The sequence below is a fragment of the Camelus bactrianus genome, chromosome 1 (genome assembly GCF_048773025.1).
Source record: "Camelus bactrianus isolate YW-2024 breed Bactrian camel chromosome 1, ASM4877302v1, whole genome shotgun sequence".
Classification (NCBI taxonomy): Eukaryota; Metazoa; Chordata; class Mammalia; order Artiodactyla; family Camelidae; genus Camelus; species Camelus bactrianus.
In genome coordinates, this window is record NC_133539.1 from 8,830,630 (window position 1) to 8,857,508 (window position 26,879).

The window sequence follows — 26,879 nt, forward strand, 5'->3', positions numbered from 1 at the left end:
TGCCAAGCAGGACTCGCGCTAAAATAATTCTCTGCCTGATGATCTGCTTCATGCCCGTCTACCCCGCCAGACCATGGGCTGCATGAGGACAGGAACAGGTACAACGTATGTTTCATACCCCTGAAGCCTGGCACGGTGTCTGTCATGGGGATGTTTTGAATAAATAAACACCTGAGCGTGTGAATGAGTGACCTTGAGTGCAGTGAAAATGCAAGGCTCATTGCTGAGTGAGGCTGACAGGGTGAGTCACTCTTAAAAGCAAAAAGGAGAGTTTGTACTTGAGATCCGCACCCTTTACTCAGAGAAATTCATGTTTTCCTGGGCGCAGTATCCTTTTATCATTCCCGCCTCTACTTGTACCTTGCAAAATGTGCGTGTGATGCTCGCTTCAATACTTGTCGTTGGGGTACACAGGAGGTAAGGATTGGAGGCTGGAGTAGTTTGTGTTCCTAGTTGTTTTGACTAAATTATACATTGTAGATAAGGGACCGCCTTTTTAGTTGAGGATCTGCTGGGTGATAATATGCATTGCCTCATTTGTCATCACTAAAACCCTGGGAAGTAGGTTATTACTGACCCCATTTTGAAGATCAATAAATCAAGGCTCAGAGAGTTTAAGTAACTAGCACAAGGTCACACAGCTAAGCCTTGACTCAAGTCATCAGGTTCTTAAATCCCTTTTCTTTCTGCTGTAATCACATTGCCTTTCAGCCCCATGAACTTAAGAATTTTTTTTTTTTCTGGATGGTCTCGTTTGGTCAGAAATATGTAGGCTTCTGGAATGACAAAGTGGCTTGGTGTTTGCAGTGGGTGATGGTCAGCACATTTAACAGCACACGTGGCCCAGCCCAACCAGTAGACAGAAACTGGTAAAACCACCAGCTTTCTCCATAGGTTTTCTAGATGAAATACGAGACCTCAAGGTAACTTTGATTTTCAGATAAACAACAAATAATTTTTCAGTATAAGCAAAACTCGGAACAGACTTATACCTAAACAAACTATGTGTGGAGCTGAAACACCTGGGCTTCCAGCCTGACCTCACACATGTACTAAGCACACAACACAGAGCAGCTCCCTTGATCTTCACTAGTGAACCCTCAGTTCACTGGGTCTTGGTGGCTGGTTTCTGGTGACAATGGAAGAGTCAGTTGAATGGCATGGTGTTGATTTAGTGTTTAAAAATGAGTTGTTTTATTTTCAAAGCTTGAACAGTCGTGATTGGGGCAAGCATCTCACCTCTAGTCAACACCTGGCCCTGCATCCTGTTGTAATTCCTGTGTAGTCTGTTATGATTTTATTTTTATGAATGAAATGAATTTGCATTTTCATCCACTCATATGCATTCATATAAATGAATATAAATTTGCAACCCAAGGTAAAACTGCCCTGTTTGCTGACGGGAAAAGCAATGAAAGTTTGAAAACTAAGACAGAACAACAGCATTATTAAAATATATGTTAATATTAAAACTAAACCTGCACTATGATCATCATAGTATTATTTGTAACAAATACTAATATACTACTCATCGCGTACTAAGAAATACATATTAAAACCATCCAAATGCAAAAAGACTGGTTCAACACAGTTCATGCTAGTTTTTCCTGGTTGTGGGCCTCTCGTTCATTTTTCTTCCCTTCCTCCACATCGACATTTTGAAATTTTCTACAGTGATCACGTACAGCTTTTATAATCAGAAAAAAATAAAAAGAAATTACTTTTAAAGTTTAATCATGACCCAAGAACTTGCCAATCTATCAGAAAGACAGAGGATGAGGGAAATAAGGTTAAAAATGAATCTTCTTCATGAGGGAACAGTTACATTCATGGAAAAATGCGGCAGTTAAACTCAGAGTGAAAATGGTAGCAATGGCTCACTGTAGAGTGGAAATAATCAGTCAACCAGCCCAGTGTTTTGTCTACATGACATAAATAACTGTTTGAGCTGGGTTTTTTTTTTTTTTTTCCACTCCATCGGCCAATTTAAGGGTACTGTGAACAGAAGATTTGATTAATGTTTCCAAAACTCCAGTTTAGTGCAACGTGTAGCTTAAAATTGACTGTTAATGTCCTTGAACCCCCATCTGTAATGGTACCCACAGGAACAAACACGCCACCTTAATTACCGTCCCTCCCAGGGCACCCTCTGCCTGCGGAGCCGACCCGGGAGATACAACACGGGTGTGTCTTCTCCCTTATAGCAAGGGTGTGTTGTCTCCCCTTGAGAACCTTGGTTTATAAAGGGGTAAGAGTTTTTAATATATATGCAAAGGACGATAATGAAATGCGTCTGGCCAGAATATAATCGGGCGAGATTCCATCTAGTTTCAACAACTCAGGGTGCCAGGGCTGAAGCCATTTTTACCGTAACTCATATTTTCAGCCGTGTGAAGTTGCCGCCCACACAGGAAATGACTTGGAACAGGTGGTCCTCCGAGCTTGCTGGTCTCGTCTGGCTCCCGGGTGATGCTTGTGGGCTACTGAGTCACTGACTAACTATGAGCCTGAACAAAAGGCTCTCAGATAAGCGCGAGGTCAAGACCCAGAGAGAGGCAAGGTGTAGCCAGTGACTGTCTCTGCGTGCTGGCTGTTCAGCCGGCGTTGATGGATGAGCTTCCTTGGGAAACAATGCCCCCTTGGTTTGTGCTCCTCTTTGCTCCCCAAGCACCTGGTGGCCGCGGGACGAGAAAGAACAGGTGAGGCGAGAGCCATTGCACACCTCAGGTTTTAATGAATGTAAACGCGCTAGGAAATACACGCGTTGGCGTCCCTGCTGGCAGGGACCGTGCGCTATCTCATTTGTCAGGTGTCTGAGCTATGCACGTCCGTGGATGTGTGTGCTGGGCGCGAGGTGCTTCCACATCTTTCGATCCCTTCCTAGGCTGGGAGGTAGTGGTGTGACACTTCCCATTTCACAGGTGATGGAACCAAGGCTCTAGGAGCTCCTGTCCTTAGCTTTAGTTTTCAGAAAAGGGAAAAGGATGGTGTCAGGGATTGAACTGTGTCCCTTTAGAAAAGATGTTTTTAGTGCCTGACTGCCAGTACCTTGGAATGTGACCTTATTTGGAGATGGGGTCTTTGCAGATGGAATTAGCTCAGGCGGGTCACCCTGGAGCAGGACGGGCCCCTAATCCAACAGGACTTACAGAAAGGACTTCACGGGAAGAGACAGAGACACAGGGAGAAACCCGTGCGACGATGGAGGATCCGGGTGATGAGGCTACAAGCCAAGGAATGCTGAGGGCTCCCAGGAAACCACCAGAAGCTGGAAGAGGCGAGGAAGGATTTCCCTACCCATTTCAGAGGGAGCCCAACCCTGCCGACCCTATAAACTCAAATTTCCAGCCTCCAGAATTGGGAGTTAATGAATGTCTGTTGTTGTCAGCCTGGTTTGTGACACTTCGTTGAGGCAGCCCCAGGAAACTCGGATGGATGGCTTTCACCATTCCCAGAGAATCAGAACATCGTGCCAAGTCTGCGGACTGCGAAACAGAGGCTTTTGAAGTCTTCAAAAAAGTACCAATTTTCATTTCACCTAGATACGTAAGCCTTAACAGGATCACTTTTATCAGCTGAACACAAGAAGTAATGGCTAGTTTGCATGTCAGTGACCCAAATACAAATGCCATGAGTGGATTAAAGTACAGCCAAGAGGTAGGAATAAAAGTAAGTGGCTGTTAGGAAGTACAGACGTGAGAAGGTTCTAGAAGGCTCACCGAGCAGACCCTTGAGATGGTGAGTTAGGGGCTTAGGAAGAAGACCCCAGGTGAGGCCCCCACCACCAGTTGCAGAGTTAAAGGGACACTGGAAGACCATCGCCTTCACTTCTTACACCAAGTATAGGTTCAGGGTGTTCTGAAAGCACCCTTGGGTTCTAGAACTCACTAAAAGGACACCCAGCACTTACTGAAAGCTGTTATCCTCTTAGCTACGTTTGTTAAAGGAAAAGAACACAGATTAAAAGCAGCCAAGGAAGGAGAGGCGCAGGGTGGGCTCCAGGAGAGCAGCAGACCCAGCGTCTCCAGGCGCCCTGTCCCGGCGCTCAGGACAGCGTCCAGGACAGCACCGTCCTCCCAGGAGTGCTGGGGGATGCTCACCTGAGCCTAACAGGGGCCCAGAGTCTTCCCTGGGGCTCCAGCACACTGGTGGGGTTGAGTGGCAGAGCTGGTACCAGGGGACCCAGACCCCCTACCCTGTAGAAGTGTGTTGCTGTGGCTCACAGTCCCCAAACTGAATCACACTGTTATTCTCTCGCTGGTCCAAGGCCCGGAGGCAAACACAGACACCCCTATCAGGCCTGACATTCCAAGGGCTTAGCGATTGCCTCCCAGAAACCAAGGGCAAAGGCCAGGCCTCTCCTTGCGCAAGTTTAAATTCTTCACTACCCCCAATTAGACACAGACCTCCCTTTTTCCATCTAACCTTACCCCAGGGAGACATCTCAGCTTCCTCTACTCAGGGAGCAAGCTCTCCTCCACGTGGACCCCCAGGATGGAGAGAAACAGGGCGACCCCAGCCCCTCGTGGGCTCCAGCGGGTGCTTGGAGCGGACCCAGCTCTGAGCCTTCTCACAGGTGCATCTTTTGTGCAGCTGGGTCCTTCTGACGCCCAGTGCTCATGAGCCCGATGCATTTAGGAAGAAGATGAGTTGAGCCCAGGAGGAGTAATAAAGGCCAGAGTGACAAGGGTGGGGTGTGGGACAGAGGGACACAGGGCTAGGAGACCCCTCCCCCCATCGAGGTCAGAGCCTGCGATTCTCTGCAGCATTTCCAGTGCCAGAGATGCAGGGAAGACAGGGGTCTTCCCTCGGTTCAAGTTGGTGGTGGGCGGCGGCGGGGGTTGGGGGATATTCCTTTCTTCCTTATGATTTTGTTTTACTCCAAGATACAATGCATGTGACCCTCCCTTCTGTAGCCAAGTTAACTGAAAGAAGCAGCAGGAAGCGCTCCTTCAGAAGACTGTGACATCTTTCCTTCTGCTCTGACATCCTCCTCCTCCCTCTTCGGAAAGTTCAGAGAGTCTTAAGGACACTGTTGCCTCTCTTTGGCCCATTAGTGTTTCCATGCATCTGTCTAATTTCTTAAATTTCACCACCAAACGGTATTTTGTTATTTCCACATTTTTCATTTCACACGCAAACATTTGCTGAACATTTGAAATATTTTCACAACATGGACAAAAATGACAGAGTGAAGGAAAAAAGTTGCCTGAGCGATGCCCCCAACCCAGCTGCTGCCTCCATCTAGCTCTTCTGTCCCCTACCCCCACATTTTTAATGCAGAATATGCCCCCTCCCCCCAAAAAAGGAACAATTTTCAAAAGCAAAAGAGAAAAGAAATGGAAAGAAAACAGGAAATTCATGTAATCATTTACAGCCAATTTGAACCTTTTTTCCCCACGATTTTATGGGATCGGAAGAGATTCATGGCACGGTTAAGTGGCTGAAATGAAAAGATTTTTTCAACTAGAATGCTACAACAGCATACCTGCGACTGACAACGGAATTAAAGTTATCAAAAGCATTTCCATGGATGCAGGAGACCTACAGGATGGAAGAAATGTGTTTCAGATCTTGAGTTTTGACCCATCATTTGAAATTCATTTTCTCTGACTTTTCCATCAGCTATGCCAAAGAAAATAGAGAAGCCAGCCCTGGTCCCATCACTCGGCTCCCCCCTTGCCTACCAGATCCACTAGCTTTCCTGTATCACCATGTGGCAACTCAGAGGCCTGAGGGTTCATATGAATACAGAGCAAGTCATCCTGGCGTCTGGTTTTCATTGACAAGAGCAGAAATTAGCATCACCTTCGGGCAGATTCTGCGTTGTATTCCATAATGCATTAGGGGCCCCTTTCTGATTTTGTTTCGTATTCTGGCTTGATAGCGCAGTTTCTCTTCACTTCAAAGGTTTTCCTCTGCCTGAATAACTCCTCCAAGCTTGAGCGTAAAAAAATGGGCCTTTTCTAAGTAGGAATTTATCTCCAAAACCAAGAAGGAATCCAAAAGGAAAAATAGTCCTTGATAATGGAGTAAAAGAAAATAAAATCATAATAAAAAACTGGATGAGAAAATGCTTCCTCTAATTTACAAAAGTCCAGACTTGGCCCCATCCTTAGATGGCGACTAATTGTTGCAAGCCTTCTGACACCAACCACTGCAACCCCGGATACTCACACAAGCTAGCTGTGAACTGTGGCTTCTCATCCATCGGGGGCATTCGCCCGGCTCGAGCTTTGCATGGCGCATTTGTGTTTTTCCACTTTTCCACGGATCCTTTATAGTATATTAATATCAGGCATAATGTCAACATTTGGAAAAGGTTTGTGACTGACGGGGCTGAAAAAGCGTGTTTCTCCAACAGCCTGTTTCTATAATCGAAGTCATTCTTCTTTAAGACTCAGACCACCATATGCTTCCACTATTTTTTTTTTTCCGTTTTTATCAGGGGACCTCAGCATGTTGGATTTCAGTATAAATTTCAAATACGTTAAGACAGTTTCAAAAATTCAAGCCAGCACAGCCCCGGCTCCTCGCGGTCCCCTCGCCTGAGAATTTATTGAGGCCTTGACGCCTCTCATCTCTAGTTGAGGTCAGCCCTAATAGTAGTAATAGCTGATGTTTATTGAGTGTTTACCATACACCAGGCTCGGTGCTAAGTGTTTTCTGTGTGTTGGTGTGTTTAGTCCTTCCAAGAACTCTATGAAGGACAGATGAGAAAACTGTAGCTTTGAAATAAGTTTAAGCAATTTCCTAAAAGGCCCAGGGCCGGTGCAACGAGCCAGCCATCCAACGTCCAAATCCAAGTTCTTCATTTTTCACCGTATTGGCCTGGACTGCCGAGTGCCCACTCACAGCACACACGCACACGTGCACGACCACGCACGTCCCAATGCCCTCCTTTAGACGCCTTCACTTCTACTGCTAGGGAAGCGGCTCCTTTTTCCATCCCCTAGTTTGCTCTCAGTCCTCATGGGGGTCAGAGGGTCCCTCTGCTGGGGGCTCTCATTGTAAAATGCACTTGACCCACAACTGACTCCTTCCAGAGCCACCCATCCACGTGAAAGAGAAATAACCCAATGCCATAAAGGTTTAATAAGCGTGTAATATTTATAATACTCATATTATTATGATAAAGGTAAAAATATTCATAGATTCCTGCCTTCAAGCCACTCTGCAAACATCCCTCCCCCAACACACTCACACACACACACACACACACACACACACACACACACACACACAGTTTAGAACCTTGACCTTCTGGATTCCTGAACTTTGTGGGGTATTCAGGGATCAGGGAGAGGAAAGGGCTCTGAGTTATTCACGAGGGAGGAGAACCAATCTGGAAAACAACAGGAGGCCCTGCAGATGACAGTGAAGGAGGGACTTAAGAGAGATGGTGGCTGCAGGGACTGGAGAGGGTCACGTCTAAGCTGGAAGCTGATGGCCTTTCATTCTTTCCCACGGAGAGCCGCCCCCCCCCCTTCTGCCTCTTCAGGAGACTTCACTAAGGACCGACCCGCCTCCCCGTTCTCTCCCCATCCAAGTCGCATCCCTTTCACATGCACAACTTTGAAGGGGGAAGTTGGGAGGGAAAGGCTAGTTAGACCAGGAACTAGGAGGGACGTGGGGATGAGCTCTGACCTCAGAGGGCTTGCCCTCAAGGATCTGTTGGAAGCTAATGCCAAGCAACTCTAACGCAGAATGAACACATTGCAGTGCAAGGTTGAAACGACAATGAAAAGAGGTTGAAACTTGTGTAAGGAATCAAAGAGCTGAAGATGACTTCTGTGTGGTCCTGGGCAGCTGGGGTGGGGCGTGAGTGGAGTTTGGAGGGGTGCTGTCTGTGAGTGAGGAGCGGGGCCTGACGGCCTCTCCAGAAGCACTTTCTGTCTGGGTGACCCCTGTCCTGGGGCACCCATCAGTCTTGGACAAACCAGGAGTTTGGTCAACTGACCTCTCTCAGTCAGCGAGAGCTATGGGTCCTGCCTGTTACGGTAGTGCTCCAGCCACCACGGCCACCACCACCATGGAAGGCTCCCAGACCTCCCCTTCCTAAGTGATACAGTGGAAGACCCAATGCAAAGAATAGGAGTTCTGGAAGAAGAAGACAGTATCTGTGGAGGGAAGACTTTAAAGCAATGAAAAAAAAAAGAGAATTAAGTATCTCTTTGAAGCTAAGTAAGTGAGTCGGCTGGTCTACCTGGCACACATTGCTTGCGTGGTTTGGGGGTTGTCGTACGGAATTACGATTTTCTTCTTGATGCGTAGGTTAGCCTGCATTCCTGCGGGTAGAAGGCAGAGCCTCCCCTGGGCAGAAAGGCCACTTTCTGGCTTCAATCCCCAGAGGGCGGCATGGAAGCAGACAGAAGGCAGTTCCCAAGGAAGTGGGAGACAGTGCCATCTCTCTTACTTGTATGGTGTCTAGGCAGCTGTAGGGCTGAACCCCTCCCTCCTGTTGCAGTGTAAGGATGCAGCAGGTGGACTGTGAGTGGCTGGGAAACCAGCAGGTAGGCTGGAGTCACGCCGGGTTCCACGCACAGGGGCTGGGCCTGCAGCAGGGCCAGTCTCGTCACTCACGTTTTCATCATTTGTGACGTTCTGTTTCCACTTTTCTTATCTTGTCTCACGGCCTTTAGGAAAGCCACTTTGAATGTTGCAAACTTATCTCAGATACTTCAAAATAGTTCAGCAGGGTACCAGAAGCCTCTTGGGTCAACAGGGACCCAGACATGGCAGAAATAATCAGGAACATTCCCCTCACTAACCCCAAGGCAAAGAGTTGCAAAATGGCAGGAGCCAAATCTCCCTAAAAGAAGATTCTTGGTGTAGAGTCTAACTGGGTAGTTCTGGGTTTAATTTTCCACTAAGGAAATGATTTTCTTTTATGCTTTACCAACTTCTGCCTAGTTTCTGGATAATGTAGCTTTGGATATGTATTTCCTCTGGGGTAGTATTTGGCAAATTGGTTTATCTTAAGCCACTGCGTTTGGAAAAGGACCGGTGTAGATTACATGCTAAGGCAGACATGGGGCTCATCCAATTCCCATGGAAGGACAGCCTATGGCCCTTCATACCCTGACCTATTGCTGCCTGCAACCTCTTCCTGGGGCCAAGCCTCCGATCTTGGCCAGAGCCATGAACAGCTGACCCCCTTGAATGAGAGTAACTTGAGAATGGGCAATGCAAGAAAAACTAGACTCGATGAGCAGTCCAGTTTGCATGGGCTCTGCCCACACTCTGGCCCACCTTCCATCTCCTTCCCACCCAGGCACCCACGACATAATCTCTAGTGTCTTGCTGGGCCTGTGATGCAAGGGGGTGAAAAATGAGAAAATCAGGCAATCATTTGGATTTTATCACGTGGACATCCAGGTATCTGATATCCTGAGGGTGAAGACACTGATATCTCTAAGCCAGAAGATGTTTCTAGGTTCTTTCACATAAGCACCTTAAAATTTAACCTCAAAAAAGAGGATAGAATAGTTGTACATTTTGTGTCTTGTACTTGTGGAACCATAGAATGTTCCAGAACCATCTGACCCAACCTCCTGGTAGAACCACGTGCTGCTATACAGAAGAATCAGCAAAGCTCCAACTTCTTCCAGGTCTCTTTCTCCCACATGTTGTTAAGGAACACTAACTGAGGTCATGAGCCAGGTTTGAGAAGAGTTTGGAAGTCCTTGGCCAGTGTGCACATGGAAGCAGCATCATTTTGGTGCCCTGCCCTGTTTTCCTGGGAAGTCTGAAGGTCTGAGTCCCTCACTCCTGCCGGTGGGTAGGCCAAGGAGACATTTTTCCTGCACCAGCAAGGGTCGGGGAGATGAACTGAGCAGCTTCCAGCACAGGAATAGTCTTCTTCATGTAAACAGTGCTTCCTCCTTGTGCTGTGAGGATTCCCATGAAAATGTCAAGACTAAACTTAAATCACACCAGACGAATTTGGGTTGAACATTTCGTCCAGGGGGTGAATTACTCCCTGAAGACCAGTTCAACAGCTAGACTGGAAGTTTGATACATCTCTAGGAAAGAAATATACCAAAAGATTAAATTTGGTTTAATTAAACCAAAAAAAAAAAAAAAAAAAACCAAAAAACAAAAAACATAAGATCACCATCAACAGCAATAAATCTTTCTGAAATTTCAGAAATCAGACTTTAGCATCTGCAGCTGTTCATTTTCACAGCCCTCTTAAGATTTATACCCACGGTTTTATTGTAATCATTAATCTGGATGATCTAAGATTATGTTATTGCCTTAAAGGCTAACGCGATGAAAAGATCAGGGCATGTAATGAAGTGCAAAAATTCATCCCACTTAAGAAAAGCAATGCTTTGCTCCCAAGGGAAGACCAGACAGAAAAGGAGCTTTTTTCATGGAAGTTATTTGTTTTTGTTTAACATTCTGGATGGCAGGATAGGTCTGTGTCACGTTCACACATCAATAGCGACAAAGGGCAATGGAGCAACAGAATTCCTTGGCACAGGACCTCACTTTCCAGGGGAATACCTCCTTAGTTTAATGAGATGCATCAGTAGGTTACTCATCTAACCGAAGGGCATAGATAGGGAATTTTAAGATTTAGAGTTGGTTTCAGAGGTAATCAACCCTAAAACAACCCTGACTATTGAGGGCTGAGAAGCTTGGATCCACAGCACTTTGGGCTCAACCATCTTTCATCTTAAGGCCTTCCATATCTGCAGCTAAAATTCTGTTTGTTGTTTTAAAAAATACCATTTTTTTTCCTTTCTGAAATCATCGATTTCTTTTTTATTGTGGTGAAATATACATAACCTAAGATTTACCATTTTAGCCATGTTTGAGCGTACAGCTAAGTGGCATTCAGTGCCCCCACATGTTTCTTTCTTCATAACAAAGATTTAAATAAGTGTTAAGAAAGGAAATTGAGAAAGAAAATACATCTAGTATGGGTAATACAGGGAATCTAGGCACATGCTAGGTCACCACTGAGCTGGTGATAGGCAGCTAATTGCTAATTGGGAGACAGGAGATGGCACAGAATGTGCTCAAGAAACAGTTGTCCATTTAAACTAAGTTAATCAAAATATGGGGGGACTCTGTCCCAGAGCATGAAAGTCAATATTTTCTGTGAACTAGCACCTAATGCTTTCTGGAAATAAGAGCACACACTGCTTCACCACTCTCTGTTGCTTTAACAGTACCATTTGACTCATTCTTCTGCCTTTTCAGATGTGCCAATATTTTTTCATTCTTCTTTTCTATTAGCTCCCTGAAGGCAAGATTTAGGCTGTGTTCCCACTCATGGTGAGGCTCAAAAGTAGAAATAATTGACTAATTCTTAAAACTTTGAGGGCTCGTAAAAACCACAGAGATACGTTCCTTGCAGTTAATCATGTGGCCAATTGACGGCCAAGCTGGGATTAGGAAAGATGGTCGGGAAGAAAGTGAGTTTGTGGGCTCTGCTTGCGTCTCTAGCTGTAAACATGGACGGTAGAAGAGGAACCTGAGAACGAATTTTTGTCCTTCTCCCCAAGAGCAAACTGGGAAGTGAAGCTCCCGTTTGGGGTTAGTGATGTTGGAGGTCAGCGTGGACTGAGACAGGAGGCGGCACAGAATGTGCTCAAGAAACAGTTGTTCATTTAAACTGAAGTCAATCAAAACACGGGTGGACTCTACCCCAGGGCATGAAAGTCAATATTTTTTGTGAACTAACACCTTAGGCTTTCTGGAAATAAGTGTACACACTACTTCACCACTCACTGTTGCCTTAATAGTACCATTTGACTCATTCTTCAAGCATTTGGAAACATTACACAAGGTTTGAGTTACAGTGAAGTGGGAAATGAAGACTTGTTTGTACCAAGTGAAAGATGACAATGGATGCCCATTTTCAGCATATAATTGATGCTGAAACATGCCACGTCACTCCTGAGGCACGAACGCTTCAGAGCAGATGTCTCTGCAGGAAGGCACCCACTCGGCGTGGGGGAAGGAGCCCAGACGTAAGAACCGGTAGTCGCATGATCAAGGCTTGCCTCTGACACTAATTGGTGGTGGAGGCTCGAACAAGGACATAAATTCAGTGGCTCTCAGCTCCCCTTAAAGTGAGGCCATGTGGGCGGCAAAGGTTGACTCCAGCTCCCACAGAGCATTGTGACATAAATCACACAGGAAAAAGCGGGGCCACGACTTTCCTTGTGCATATCCGTTACAGCCTAAAAACTTTCCGATTGAAAACGTCCTTGCCAAGACCATAGGGATGAGGGATCTATTGGGCCCATTTGTTATTTCACACCCAGAGCTGTCACTTGTCAACAAAGCCCCTAATACTCACAAGTGTCCTGAGTGCTATGAATCTCATAGCAGCTCTCTTAAATCACCTGTTTAACTCTATACCATTTCTTAATATGATATTCACTCTCTAGGTAACCAGCGTAATCAAATCAGGACCAGCAGTACATTCATCACACGCAGTCAAGGGTCCAGTGTCCAACTTGGTCAACCAAATTTGTCCTGTCCCTTTCTAAAGGGCAGAATCACAACAGAAAAGCTCATAGGAAAAAAAAATCCAGCAAAGAAAAACAAAAATTTTCTTATACTGACACGCATTAGTCAGAGGGTTGGTGAAATGTGTAAATACTTCTATGCATATTAAAGGCTGCTTAATGAAAACTGTCCCCTGTGCATGTTTATCCTTTAGCAGAATTTTAAAAGTAAATCTCAGTGTGTTTCATTTTCTCTTTATTTATTTTTTTTCATTTTCTGGTTTTAGAATTTAGCAGCACTTCTGTACAGAGATGCGCTCCGTGGCTGTTTCGATAAACTGCCCTGTACCCTGGTCAGTATCTTTCCACTGTGTTGACGCAGTTCACATCCCCTCTACTGTACCTCTCTGCTCTGGCTTGCACTTTTCAGAATGCTTTAGGAGCAAAATATTGTTTAAGGGTATAGGTACTTGTCATGAATAGTAAATAGGACATGGAGATACAGTGCACAAGATAATGAATGTAGACAACAGTATTGTACTGTAATTATTCCGTGTGATAGAGGTGCTAAATACTGCTACAATGACATCATATTACAAAGTATAAATGTATCAAATGAATGTGTTGCACATCTTAGATTTACACAATGTTACATGTTAAAAATGTTCAATAAAATAAAATCAAAAATAATTTCAGCAGGTGTTTTTATATCCTTGAGGGGAAATACGCTCTCCATGTCACTCCAAAGCTGCTTTGCCCACGAAACATCCCACCCAGAGTCTCCTCTTCATGTCAGTCCCTGCAAAAAAGATGTGACTGACCCCAGTGCTAACAGCCCCTGGGATATGGTAGTGGTGAAAAAGAACAGCAGAGGCCAAGAACTTACTTTTTTTTTTCCCAATTCAATTTCAGTTTCCTGAGGGGCTGAATTTTGGAAGATGGAAAATAAAAGATCATCTATTTCGAGACGCTAAGGGAAACAACTGTCACAGAGAGCCCTCAGCTTTACAGATGTCTCATTTAACTCTCAGTATTTCTATAAGTGCTATTTTATTGTGCCCACTTTACAGATGAGGAAACTGAGGCACAGAGAGGTTAAGTAGATTGCCCTAAGTCACACAGCCAGCAAGAAGTAGAGGCAGGATGCTAACGCTTAGGCAGACTAGCTGGAGAGCGCATGCTCTTTATCACCATGCTTTGTTCTGCTCCAAGAGACCCTATGCCCCCGGAGGGCAGGTGGAGGGAAAAGAGAAGCCTCTGTAACGTACCTCATAGGGAGTTTCCATGTGTGCCCTCTCTGGGCTTTTTAAATGAGTCCCCTGACGATATCCCACATTTCAGTGTGGCCCCCAACCTTCAGTCATTCCTCCCTGAGCAGGAAGAACTCCCCCCAGTTTGGTTTTCTCCTTCAAGTTTGGTGGATCTTGGTAAGAAGCACCCTCAGACCCAGCCTTTGATTACCTCACTGTCAGCAGTGGGCTCCGCCAATCAGCGCCCTTCCTGCAAGTCAGACCGAGCCTGCGGCCCTCAGTGTGGCCCCCAAGCTGCGGTTCTGCCCCGAGTCCCAGCTCTCCTCCCCTTCTCAACTCTCTTCCTCCCCTCTAAGCTCTCTTCCCCCAGCCTTTGCTGTCCCAGTCTGTAAGGGGATAAGGCCCCACACTCCTCATCTGTGTGGCACGTGTGTGTGTGCACATATATGTGTATACATTGCTGACTTTGGGATCCAGACAATTCGTCTTGGGCATGTAGGATGTTAGCAGCCTGATCTCTGCCTGAAAGATGCCGTCAGCCCCCTCTCTCCATTGTGACACCTCTAAGTGTCTCCAGACATTGCAAAATAATCCACAATCGAAAACCTCTGGGCTAGATTTAAACCTCAGTTCCTGCCGTGACGCATTTGAGCCCTTCCCCTGCCTGCTGCACCGCCCTTCTCTGCCCCATCCTCCGTCCTGGACCCCACTGTCCATGAGCATGTGTCCCTGGTGACCACAGCGTCACACTCCAGTCCTGAGCCCCATTTGGTCCCCCACATTGCAGTCTACCCCCAGACTGGGAAACCAGGGCTACCCAGTTCCAGAGTTGACAGGACTGTTGGACCCCTTGGACGCCGGGTCTTTCCCATCTACTGGCATCTCTGGAGTCCGATTCCAAAGCACACGCACTTCTCCCAGCCTCTGTGTGCAGGTGTCATCCTTGATCCCGATTCTGCCTTGAAAGAGCCACCATCCTTCTTGAGCTATGAGAGGATTGTGAGCTCAGGGACAAACAACCAGCTCTGTGGCTTGGCGTTAACTTCTTGGTGCCAAAAATGTCAGGGCGGAGCACCCGGGGAAGAACAGGTAAATGACCCCACCCTCCAGCTTTGAAGAGCGTGAATCTGAGCAGAACACCCATGGGGGGCAGCCAACCTGATGGAGGCAACAGCTCACTTTTGTGTGCCTACCTCACAAAACCACAAAATGACTGATAAAGTACTTCATAAAGTTCAGAGGAAAACGTAAACCATCAATGTTGTAATTTGAATGATTTTGCTCTGACAGAGCGCAGCTGCTGTACACAGTTTAATTCAGAACAGGTATCTACAAGGGTATTTCAAAACCGAAGTCATGGTCTCCTGCATGGTTGAGGCCTCTTGCAGTCCCCGCTGTGGGGTGACCCCCAGAGAGTAACCAGCTCATGGGGGCTGCCAGACTCCACGGGACACGTGGGGACAGCACCTTGGGAGGTTTGGGCTCAGGGGTTTGTACCCGTTAGGACACATTTGTATGCTGGACAATGTGACGGCTAATTTTATGCCTCATGAGATGCCCAGACATTTGGCCAAACGCCGTTCTGGGTGTGTCTGGGGGAATGTCTCTGGGTGAGACGAGCACTGGGGAGACTGAGTAAAGCAGACTGCTCTCCCTCACCTGGGTGGCTCGCATCCAGTCAGCCATAAACTGAGTGTTTGTGTTCCCCTGCAGAATCCATACGTTGAAATCCTAGCCCTCAATGTGACATTAGAAGGTGAGCCCTTTGGGGGTGACTAGGTCAGGAAAGTGAAGCCTCCCGGATGGGATTTGTGCCCTCATCAAAGAGACCCAAGGTGTCCCTTCCACCATGTGAGGACATGGCGAGAAGAGGACTGTCTGTGAACCAGAAGCAGGTCCTCACCAGACCTGCCAGGGCCTTGACCTTGGACTCCCCAGCCTCCAGAACTGTAAGAAATTCTTGTCTGTTGTTTAAGTCACTCAGTCCACGGTATTCTGTTACAGCAGCTTGAACGGATTAAGACACAACCAATTGAACATCTGAACTGACTGCTGCCGGACTGTGTAGCGGGGCCACTGGTCTTATCCCGCCTTCAGACTCAAACTGAAAAATCAGATCTTTTTGGGTTGCAAGCCTGCCAGCTTTCAGACTTGAACTCCACCACCAGCTCTTCTGAGTCCCCAGCTTGCCAGCTGCAGATCTTGGGACCTAACCTCCATTGTCACATCAGCCAATTCCTTATAATAAAGGTCCTGTTTCTCTGGAGAACTCTGATGAGTATGGACAAGGCACATGGTGCCAAGACTGTGAACAAAGAGTGCATGAGAAGTGAAATCACGTTTCAGTCATGCTACTAACCATTGGCTCTCTCTAGACATGGCAGAATGTGCTTGATACAATTGGCCAAGCTTCCAAGAACCTGAGACAAATGACGTTCATTTCACCCGAAGTTGGGTGAAGGTAAACTTCACAAAAGAAAGAAAGAACAAAAGGTCAGGTTCAGTAAGAGAGTGCTTGGTGTTCTTAGCAAATATCAGTACTAGATTTAATCATCAAGTAACTCCAGAGAGCTGGATGACACACAAAAATAAAAATAATGACCAAGATAATAATATAGATCTTAACCTATTAAATCTTTATTAAAATGCTTTTTATTACTAAATTAATAAATGTATGCTGTAGGAATTTCCAAAATGATGTGTAAGCAAAGCAAAAGGGAAGATCATATCTTCCACGATTCCATGACCTAAAGATAACCATAGTTGGCATTTGGTACTTCATTCGAGTCCCACTGCCCCTCATCAGTGTGCAGGCACATGTATGTACACATACATGTATAAAAGATCAGACCATATACACTTTTAGCATAATATTTTTTAAATGTTTATTTAACCTGTATCATGGACATCTTTGCGTATTATTAGACATACACTTATCACACTAACTGTCACCATGATTGCATGAGAATCAATCCCAGGTCTGCAGCCCTCAGTGGTAGCTGCCGGGCTGCCCAGTGACCCCCGAGACCAGCTCTCCATCCCCCCTGCACATTCCTCTCCTGCCCCCTGAGCTGGTTACCTGAGCTGCTGAGAACATTCTTATACACACACTTCCTCCGTCTTTGACAGAACTGTGTTGGCAGGTTAAATGCCTAGAAGTAGAATTATGGGGTCAGGGACTGGAGGTTTTTGAGACAAGCTGCTAAATTGCCTTCTAGAAGATTCTATCAACCCACAACCCTTCCAAGCAGTGTGTGTGCCACTGTCTCCCCATCGCGAGGGCAGTAAACGCTTGTCTTCATGCATTAAAGGGTGCTCCCTTGAGCTGCGCATTTAACAGTTTGGAACCAATTAGGGGTATTTTACTCAGATTTTTTTTTCCTTAGAGAGCTATGCCTTCCTTCATCTTGCAGTTTTTGGCAGCAATGATCATCTTTTCAGCCAAATTGAGCCAAAGAAGCAAGCAAATGAGATACACCAATAAGGAAAGCATTCCTGGCGTATTTCCTCTGTTCATGCACGGTGCCCATACAGTCAGCCCTAACCTTCTTTGCTCAGAGTGTTCATGTAAGTTCCCAGGACAGATACCTTAATATCTGTGATCTCTGTTTTTTTAAGCATGTCTTTGCTGATTATAATGATCACCTAAGCCCTTATGATCCTTCACAAGGTAGCAGGAAGTAGAAGATAGAACGTGAATCTCAGAAGCAGACCATGTGTCCATGACCCGGATCCGTCCCACTGCCCTGGGTGGCTCATCAAGGCCCACGTGAGCCTAACTTTCCTCGCCTTTAAATTGGAGTGGTGTCTAGCCTCCCTGAAACTAGGAAAAGGAGCCTGTCTCACACTGTTGTCAGCATTCAATAAGATCAAGACATGCAAACATTTACAAAAAAGTTATCCCTTAATATTAAATTTGCAATGACATAGTTAAACAGAGTGGAATCACCGAACTCTGTATGAATTTGCTAAGGAGGCCAGAATGAAGTGCCACTGACTGGGTGGCTGAAATAGTGAGAGATGTAGCGTCTCACGGTTCTGAAGGCTGGATGCCCAAGATGAAGGTGTTGTCAACAGGGTTGGTCCTTCCTGAGTGCAATCTCCTTGGTTTGCTGATGACCGTTTTCTCCCTGTATCGTCTCATGACTTTCCCTCCCTGCATGTCTCTGTGTCTAAATATCCTTTTTATAAGGACAGGAGTCATATTGAATTGTGACCCACCCTAATGACTTCATTTTACCTTGATTACCTCTGCAAAGAACCCTGTCTTCAGATCACATTCTGAGGTACTAGGACTTCAGTGTACGAGTTTTGAGGGGACACAGTTCAGCCCATCACAATCTCTGGAACTCAAAAGAAGCCTAGTGGTCCTATAGCATAATAACCTTCAGTCACTGGGGAGAGAGGGCAGAGGTGCAGGTGCCCCACCAGGGACCCCAAGGAAAGCTGTAGCAAATGCAGGAATCAATCTTCCTTGATGAGGAAACGAATTATTAACTCAGTTCCTCACAATTCAGTTCACTTTTATTTCCTCGTGCACACAAGCACACAACAGTTTTAAACACAGATTCAGAATCTTCTCAGTGAATGAAGGTAAGAGGGGTGAGCTGACACCTGTCCTCGCACACCAACTGCCAACGCTCAGAGAGGGCAAAGGAAGGTTTCACCGCAGCCCAGCTATAAGGAGAAAGCCATTTCTGGCTCAGGTCAGAAAACATAGTGTCAGATTATTGTGTTTAAACTTGAGTGTATTAAAGTGCTACATCTAAATATGAATTTAAAAAATCCACACTTAGGTCAAGATTGGGAGGCAGGAGGTTAAATTTTATAGATCGTCTTCTATGTGGCAGATACGGTGTTCAGTGCTTTCCAGAACTCAATTCAGTTCAATATATGTGCATTTTAAGTCATTTAACATTTTTGAATTATCTTCCTCAATGCTTGTGTCTACCCACAAGAAAGCTAAAGGCTGCCTCTTCATATGAGAAGGTGGAAGGATGAGTAATTTTTCCCCTAGACTGGACTCCCACTGTTGGGGAACCCAGTCAAGTCTTCAGACTCCTTTGTCCCTTGGGCTTTTTTGCCTGAAAAATGGGGCTAATTGGCTCTGTGTTCTTTCATCTCCTACTAAACGAGGAGATAATTCTACCAAGGGCTCTGAGTCAACGGGATAATTCCTGATATGAGCACGGCCAGTAAAATGACTAGGGTTACTCTGCATTGTTTCCTACAGGTCCAGTCTCCAGGAAAACTCTGTAGAAAGTTTAGTGTGGCTGAAAAATGTGGAGTGAGAATCAGAAGTCAAAAAACATGAAGGAAATGGAGATAGACCTTTTCTCAATGCTAATATGGAAAACCTACAGTATGTTTTAAACAAGGAGACTTGGGAAACTTTTCCTTGAACTTGATGTAAGCTGTCATGATGGGGACTTGAGAATGAAACAGATTAGGTACTAATTTACCAACCTTACCAATTTCTGGAAATGAACATGCTGGATTCCAAGGGTGGAGAATCTCCAACCAGGTTACCAGAATCAAAGGGATGATCTCAGCTTCTAACACCATCCTTTACACCTTCCAGCTGGAGACCAACCAAGTCAGTGACTCACAGAAAAATCCAGTGTGGACATCTCTGCCCCAGTGACTCGGGCAGATGCAGATGGAGCCTTGGGAATGGTTAAAACACTATGTCCAAATGCGGGCAAGGCGAGGGTGGAGCAGTTCCCACCATCATTTCTCAGGCACTCTTGATATTCGTCCTCCAAACAAAAGCAACTGTGTCATCCAGAAGCCTTCCGTTCTCCGTGACACGTACTGGGTATTTTCTTGGAGAGCTGCTCTCAGCGGGGATTGGTTGAAGCTGGAAACATGCTTTCCCCTTCGGGCTGATGAGTAGGTGAGTAGGTGCGTGGGGGCTGGAGATTGAGGTTACAAATAAAAAAGAAAGAATTATGGCTTCATTTGCGCCTACATCTCTCTATATATATTACTCACCTTTTCCACATCACCCTCAACTCACGCATATAATGTCAAGTTCATCACAGCCCCTTATTTCCGAGGGTCTGGGTGGCTCTCATCCTTGCCCATGGATTCTCTTGTGCTTGTAATTGTAATTTCCAGGATATACTGAGTCTGTCTCTGCATACCTTGCTCATATAGTACGCCTTCTTCTTTAGTTCCCTTGTCTCATGTATATGTATTTTATTTATGTATACATATATAATATATATAATATACATATGTATATATATATAATAGCTTCCCAATATGTCTCCCTGGGTAACAGACCCTGGGGCTCGTTTGGAAAGCATCCCTGACTTCTCTGCTCCCTTATTATTTCAGTTCTGATTTTTGCTAGGTACCAACCAGAAAGCTCTTGACATCCACAAATGAAATGTACACCCTTGGCTGAGGGATGAATCTGTGACTCACAACTGGCCACAAGATGTGGAGAAATGCCTGCTGGGGACTTCTGAGAAAAATGTTTTGATCCCTGATTATGGTGAACTGAATTGTGCGCCTCAAATATATATTCAAGTCCTGACCTCAGTACCTCTGAGGTGACCTTGTTTGGAAGTAGTCTTTGCAGATAATCAAGTTAAAATGAGGTCATACCGGATCAGAGAGAGCCCTAAACGCAAGGACTGGTGTCTTTATAAAGAGAAAGGAGAGGGAGATTTGGGCATACAGGTGCAGAGAAGAGACACACAGGGAAGAAGGCCATGTGATGACACAGGCAGAAATTGAAGTGATGTAGCTACAAGCCAAGGAATGCCAAGGAGTGCTGTCAATCCCCAGATGTTAGGAAGAGGTAAGAAAGGACCCTCTCCTAGAGCCTTCAGAGGGAACATGGCCCCCTGAATGCTTGTTTTCAGACACCTGAGCCCCAGAACTGTAAGAGAGCACACTTCTGTTATTTCAAACCACCAATTTTGCTAGGGCAGCCCTGGCAAATTAAGACACTGATTAATTTCACAGTGTTCTCTGTGTCGTGACACATTATTATTACTATTGCTGGTTTATAAAGTCGGAGCATGTTTGGTTCTATCCACACGGTTACCAGATTTTCTTCGCTCACACGCCTCAGCATTTCTGAGATCTGAGACTGAATGGGTTAGTTTCACATGGCATAGGACACTGAGGCTTAGCAACACCAGACACTTGCCCGACCGTACGCGTCAAGTGTGTAATCAGGTGGGTTCGCCCTGGCCTGCCTGACTCCAAAGCTTGTGAATGAATTAATAAGTGAAGAGTCAAACGGAAGTAAGAAAATGTGGTCCAGACACTGAAAAGCCCTGACACTTCTCCACACCCTTTCCTGATTATCAAAATGGAAGAGTTAGCTCAGACTTTTTCTCTCTCTCCATGCTTGATATTTACATTTAGTCCCTCAAAGTAGCTCTATAAATATCTCCAGGACGTCTGTGGATTGCCCTCAAACCTTCATCTGGGGATGACAAGGAGCGGAGGGACTTAGCTTCTTCCATTTACTTTAACACTTATTGAAAAAAAATACTGACTGTAATGGGCACGTGGGCAACTTGGAGAGTCACAGAGAAATTGTGATGAGGCCTGCCTTTGGCAAGCTAAAGCTACACGTTGGAATACGCCATGTGGGTCAAATTCGGAGCCCAATAGACTAGAATTAGAATATCCCATAGAACTTTCAGGCCCCTTCTGGATAGCGGAGGGGCCATTTGTGTATGGACACTTTAAAAGGGAGAGACAGAAAATGGAAAAGAGGCAAACTGCATGTCCTGAATCTACTTAATTATTTTTAGCTTTTTATCACAGTATAGTTGATTTATAATATTACGTTAGTTTCAGGTGTACACCACAGTGATTCAGTACCATTATAGATTATACACCATTTAAAGTTATGAAAGATTGGCTCTGTTCTCTGTGCTGTACATTACCACCTTGTGTCTTATTTATTTTGTACCTAACAGTTTGTACCTCCTAATTTCTCCCCACAGCATCCCACTAGACCTAACCCACCTCTGAAAGGCTTACTGTAGGTTTTTCCACAAGCTTTGGCCAATGGCCCTCGCCCGGCCTGCTGGGCAGGGCTGGGCTGGCTCCAGGGGGTGGTTATCTAGACACAGGCTCCTTCCTGCTGCGCTGACAACAGCTGGAAGCTGCTCTGAGGGTCACAAGTCACATAACCACCGCTGGCTGGCCTTGGGAAGGATTTCTTCTCTGGTAGATAATTCAGAGTTAAAAGAACAAACATGTTGAAAACCCTATCCAAGGAAAGTTGTTACTAAGTGCGAACAATTCTGATGATAACAGTGCTGTTTCTCAGAAGACCAGAAGACCGCTTAGAAGAGCCTTGTTGTCCACATTATTTCGGGCTGCCGAGGTCTTATCTTGCACTCGCCATGTGCTCCCATTTATCTTCCAGCAGTTACCCCGCCGCAGTCTGCACCGAAGTCCGGCTCAGCAGGGCTGACCGCCCAGTGAGGGCCAGGTAGTAGAAAAGAACTTTTTCTCCCCTGTATTTATTCTCAGAAGAATCATGTGTTTCACTGAACAGCAGTAAGAAAAATGTGTCTTTCTAAAATTACCACAGTTAGGTTTGTATTTAGATTTTTGTGTGTCCTCAGATATCTAAAATAGCACGAGACCCCTATTTGCAGGAGCAGTTGGAGATATGAGATGAGTTGTCAAAGGTCCTTTGACTCCTGGGATTGTGTATAATCTGAATAGTCACAGTAACCCAAATAACCCGTGGCTGAAGTTAGTTTCCCCAGAATCATCTATACCTTTGATCCAGTGATGTCCATAGTCTACTGAGTTGATCCCACAGGGTGAGGAGGAGGGACCAGATGTGCAGTATGAAATCAAAGGACTGTTGTTGATCTGAGTGAAACGACAGACCTTTGTACACACACACAGACACACACATTGACACACAGACACAGACACACACAGACATATCCACAGACACACACTTTCAGCTTTGCATTCACATGCAAAGATCATGTGTACGCAGAAATACAACAAAGGATATTTATACAGGAAGCCTAATGCATGATTAAGAGCATTGACTCTGAAGCCGGACTGACTGTATTTCTATCCCAACTTATTCTCTCTTTCTCTTTTTTAAAATTTTCATAGAATTTTTTAAAGGTAACACTCCATTTACAGTTATTACAAGATACTGCATTATAGCCAACTTCTTCTCTTAAGAGATATGTGACCTTAAACTGAATATGGAACTATAGAAGGAGGCTAACAATAGTCTGTACCCGAAAAGGGTTCAGGGGAGAACAGAATGAGTCTACATGGAAGAGACTAGAAGAGTAGCTAGCACTCGGGGTATACTCCATAAGGGCCTATCAAATAGAAGACTCTCTCTCTCTGCTGGAAGGAGAATGTAGTCTCTGTGTCTCTGCATGGACAGCCACGAGTCCAGCTAACCCAGGAGTTCTACCACCGAAGGCCAAGAGAGAATTTGGAAGGTGGTGGGTGACCAGTAGTCTCACCCATGCATGTATCGCATGGTTAATTTTTATTTGAGTGAATATTTAATTAATATTTGTACCCCTCACCAGGTGGCAGGGTCCATGAGGCCAGGGACAGTTTGAGAAGTTCTCACAGTTTTCTCCTCAATTGATAGCATGCTGCTTGGCACGTAGTAGGTACTTAACAAATGCTTGTTGACTGAATGGTAACTGCTCCTGCTGCAGCCGCCAGTACCACACCTGCTACAGTGGCTGTCGGACCAGAATTTGGTTTTCCACATTAGAAATTATTGTGCTGAAATATGAATTCTTGACTAGAAATTGCATCTCACCATGATAAGCCCCCAAAATTTCAAATAAGAATAGCAATAACAAACAAGTTTGTTCTGTAAAAAGATGGAATGGAAAATCTGAAATTTGAAAATTGAATTTTTTAAAAAAAAAGAAGAAAAATAATCAAATATTTGTTCTGCAAAAAAGGGTGAAATCCAACAATTATTGGGAAAATTTATGTGGGAACACAGAAAATAGCACTACCAGGGGGTACCAAGTAACTCAGTCTAGAACAAGTTGCAAGAAGCCTAGAATCAGTGTTCTATGTCCACATATCATATTGCAGGCGTACAATTTAATTAACAAAACAGTAAAATGGATTTTGCCATGGGAAGATAAGCGCCACTACTTGCCATGCCTGGGAGGTAAAGAAGCAGGCCCTTGACTGGCTGAAGACACCACAGTCTAGGAAGTGTCTGTTCAAGAGAAGCAGGTTCAGTAGCTAAGGCAGTCAGCCCCGTGCACCTGAAGTGAAACACGGGACCGGGGTGATGTGACTGTGCAGGAGGGAGTTTGGTAGAAGATTAAAGGAAAGAGGCAACACGGGAATATGCCGGGACCACCCATCCAGATGGCGGAAGCCATGATGTTTTCCAGGCAAGGATCAAACAGCAGGCACAGATGCAGGGAGAGGAGCTGGGCGATGGCAGAGGAAGGGGGCTGGGTGCGGGGAGCCGTAGGGACATCTGCTAGAAATTGACTTGCCAAAAGAGGAAGCGATGCAGAGCCGCTTCTCTGGATCTATTCTAACCAACAAGGAAGTGGCCGGGGCCCTGGAAAAAAAAAAAAAACAGGTTACTCCAGAGCCTGTGACAGCCAACGCTGGGTGAGCTGGATATCGTCAGACGGATGGCCTGGTTTTGAGATGGCAGAGACCTAAAAGTTGAGGGCAAAGACCAGAGGGATTCTAAGACTTGATGAAATCCTGGGTTGCTTTGAAAGGAACAGGGAGCGTTTATTAATAGCACAATCCTGACTGGGAAGAAAATGGGGAAGTAGCTAAAGAGGTGGCCAAACAGGAAATCTTTGTAAAGTGAGATGTAAAAAAAACACTTGTACGAAAAAAAAAAAGAAGAAGAAGAAGAAAGATGAATATAAACGAGAGTACGAGTACGAAATAGCATCAGGAAGACTTGTGCTTTGAAGGGGTTTGAAAAATATGCTCAGGCCTTAAAGGAGAGACAAGAGAAAGAACAAGGACAAGATGGACCTTCTGCAAGTGCAGCTGGGACGTAATGTAAACAGACAACAGAGACGAAGGCGAACAACTCAACTCAATTCAATTAAACAAGTATTTACCGTCTTCCATGTAAAAAGCCACTACCAGGCACAGGCCACCCCTCTGCTCACCAGGAGCTCACAGACCAGAAAAAGAAAGTGTAGAAATACCTAAATTATGCATGTGGACGGTCAGTTGCCATAGTGTTAAGGGCTTCATTGGCGAATGAAGAATTCATTCTTCACCAAGAAGAACGGAGTTTCTGAAGAATGCTCCCAGGGGCTCTGTATTGGGAAACACTGATGCTTTAAGGGACAGCAAAGGAGGAGGAACCTGCAGAGGAGAGTGAGAAGAAATGCTCAGAAAAAGAGGGAGAGCCTGGAGGTGACAATTGTAGCAACCTGGGCTGGAGAGAATTTCCAACCACAAAGTCCTGACAGAGGCTGAGAACTACAAAACGATCGTGCATGCTGATAAGAAGGTCCAGTGATTTAAGGATGGTTTTGGTGGAGTGGTGGGACAGAAACAAGGTCTCTAGAAGGTCTATGAGATGAGGCAGAGGAGGCCATTATTCCCCCAAACTTGCCTATTATGGGAGTAAAAAAGGAAGGTGGACAGTATAGGAAAACATAAGATCAAGGATGAATTGTGTGCTCTGTTCTTATTTTAAATTTTTGTCTGTTTATACATGGGGAGGGTGGATATTTAAGCAGAACTATATGTTTAAAGGAAAGGGAAAGTAGAACAAAAGTCACTGGAAAGTAAAGATAGTGAGGAGGCGATTGATAAGGAAAGACCCTGGGGGAAGGAGATAGGGGACAGGAGTTGAAGACCATGTGAGGACACTAACTGTGAGAGGGGGACGTCAGCTTCCCCATGGCAATTTCAGGGCTCTGAAAACAGATCCACCTATAATCAGTGTCTGGGGCAGAATATGAAGGTGTTGGTTCACGCAGTCTTTATTTGTTAGAGACTTAAAAAGAGATGGCATGCTCTAAGAGGGAGAAGGGAGATAGTCCCAGGGGTTGTTGAGGACTGGAGAGAAGTAGCAGTTCTTTTTCATCAGGGGAACGAGAGAAAGAGCTATCGTGGGATTTGTAGAATGATAACTGGGCAGAGTTAACACCCAGCTCAAGCTGGAGGCTACAGATGTGTAGGACCACAATCTACATGATGTCAAAGTTCCACCAGTGGTCCAGGAGCAGGAAAGCTAGGTGGTTGTGTGGATGCAGGGACAAGGCTTGCCAAGTAAGTGTGACAGAAGAATAAGAACACCTAGGAATGGAAGATGTAGACACAGGAGGGACTGAAGACTGGGGTCATGAAACTTAGGCTACTTAGTGCTAAAAGTGAGGTTAGCAAAGGATTAAGAGCCCACAGAGCCACCCAGAGATAAAAGAACAAAAATAGTAGGTGTGCGGATGTGTGAGAGCAAGAATAATACAATATCATGGGCAGAGAGAGGGGTAATCGGGCACAAGTGTTCGTAGAAAGAAGAATTCCAGGTTATAGCAAGATCCAAGGCATGCCCTGAAAGTATGTCTGGAGCAAGGGAAGTGAAAATTAATGGCATTGAAGATATCAGGAAAAGAGTTGAATGGAAATTAAAAATTTATATATTGCTATGTTTGCTCTTACACAGAGGAACGACTTAAGCTTGCGTCTATGCTAAGGAGAAGGACCTAGAAGAGAAGGATATGTAAGGATACAGCCAAGAGGGGAGATGGCTGAGACCACAAGGTCGCGAGGATGTGGAGCAAGTGCAATCCAGGGCACAGCTGGTAGGACTGGTCACAGAGCTGAAACGAGGAGCTGGAATTAAAGGTGGATCTGTGCACGTGATACATTCCTCTGGGCCTTCGAGGCATGAAGTTGAGGGGCTGGTTGTCCTCAGAGGCCAGGCCATCCCCTGTGATTCAGGAAGGTAGTGGGGTAAAGGTATGGAGAAAGGAGGTGGAGGTCTGGAATAGCCACGCGAGCTTCCTGGTGTGACTGGTTGAAGAATCTTAGTGATTTCCTCCAGCTGTGCTCAGCCTTCCAGGCTTGGGACCAGAGAAGGTCAATGATGGATGGGGTCCACAGCTGGCATTTTGCCGGGTCTGGATGACAAAAGGATGAAGAGAAGAGGGGATTACCGGTG